Genomic DNA, 1,380 nt, shown 5'->3' with positions numbered 1-1,380 from the left:
TGCAGGTACATTTTGAATTTTTAGGTTTCACTTTATTTTCCCATATAGGGATACATGCATTAGGAACTCTAAAGCAAAAACAGTTTCTGCTGGCTGCTTAAAACTTGACTCAATTCATTCTCAGTGCACTCTGTACGCTTTGCTTAATGTTAAAGAACCTATAAGCAGGGTCAATGAAAATACTCTTTCTTTTGAAAGCATTTGCACAGCTTCCACAGAACTCGGAGTTTACTGGAATTTCAGCAAATATTTTTTCAACCAATTTCGTAGATTCTAGGCAAAGATTTGAGTATACCAGCTGCACATGGCTGCCCAATTTTTTTTTCTTCTAGGTTGGAACATATGTTGGCAGGAAAAGTTTAAATTTTTAGGGTTAACTTCGTTTTACCCAATAGGAATACATGCATTTGGAACTCTAAATCAAACTCAGTTTGTGCTAGTGGCTTGAATCTTTACTCTCTCAATTAGTTCTAAGCTGGCTCTATATGCATTGTTCCCTGTTGAAGTAGCCCTAAGCACAGGCAAGGAAAATACACTTTCATTTGAAAGCATTTGTAGTACTTCCATAGAACTTCGAGTTTATGGGAATCTCAGCAAATATTTTGTCACCAGATCTTGTTGATACTTGGCACCCCCCTGCCCTCCCTTGGACTGAAGGGTGGAACACGGAGCAGGCTCTTGAGGTGTCCCCGGGCGGCCCTCACCGTCTAGGGCCACACCACACTGAACACAGCTGATATCCTCTGATCTCGGAAGCTAAGCAGGGTCGGGCCTGGTTAGTACTTGGATGGGAGACCGCCTGGGAATGCCGGGTGCTGTAGGCTTTTGCGCCCCCTTCCCACACACACTTTTAACTTGCGTGGCCCCGAGAGACAGGCCGTGACCCCCGGGCCCTCGGGCCAGGGCGCAGGCGCAGCCCTGGGCTGCCGGTCGGTGTCCCTTCAGGCCTGCGGTCGGTGTCCCTTCAGGCCTGCGGCTGGCCTCTCGACAACCAGCGCCCAGCGCCTGCAGCAAGGCCCACGGGCCTGGCTCTCCCCAGGGACGCTAGGACACTCACTCCATGAGACCCCGCTGAGCCGAGCCAGGTCCAGGCCACGACCCTCCCTGTGCACCCTGACCGACCCCCCCACCCCTCGGCCTGGAGGATGGGGTGTGTGGGGGGGCGACACCCGCCTTCCCCAGAACACGGGGCCCACCCGCGGGGCCCGCTCCCTCACCCGTTCCTGACACACAAGCAGAACCTTGCCACCCAGATCCTGGGAGTGGGAGAGTCCATCGAGCGTCTCTGCCTGGGTCCTTCTCTCTTTGCACCACCTCCGCAAGGTCCCTCCTGTGTCTCAACATCCTTCCCCACCGCCTTCCTCCGTGAGGGTCCCCCTG

The 1,380-nt window shown here is 53.3% G+C and overlaps 1 pseudogene; it reads left to right on the top strand.

Annotated features, from left to right (window-relative positions):
• Nucleotides 1-705: 705 nt before the first annotated feature.
• Nucleotides 706-824, top strand: LOC125614837 (annotated as a pseudogene).
• The last annotated feature ends 556 nt before the right edge of the window (nucleotides 825-1,380 follow it).

This window comes from Marmota marmota, unplaced genomic scaffold (assembly GCF_001458135.2).
Source record: "Marmota marmota marmota unplaced genomic scaffold, marMar, whole genome shotgun sequence".
NCBI classification, from domain to species: Eukaryota; Metazoa; Chordata; class Mammalia; order Rodentia; family Sciuridae; genus Marmota; species Marmota marmota.
The sequence above is the reverse complement of the archived record's forward strand: the minus strand, read 5'-3'. Positions and strand labels throughout refer to the sequence as shown.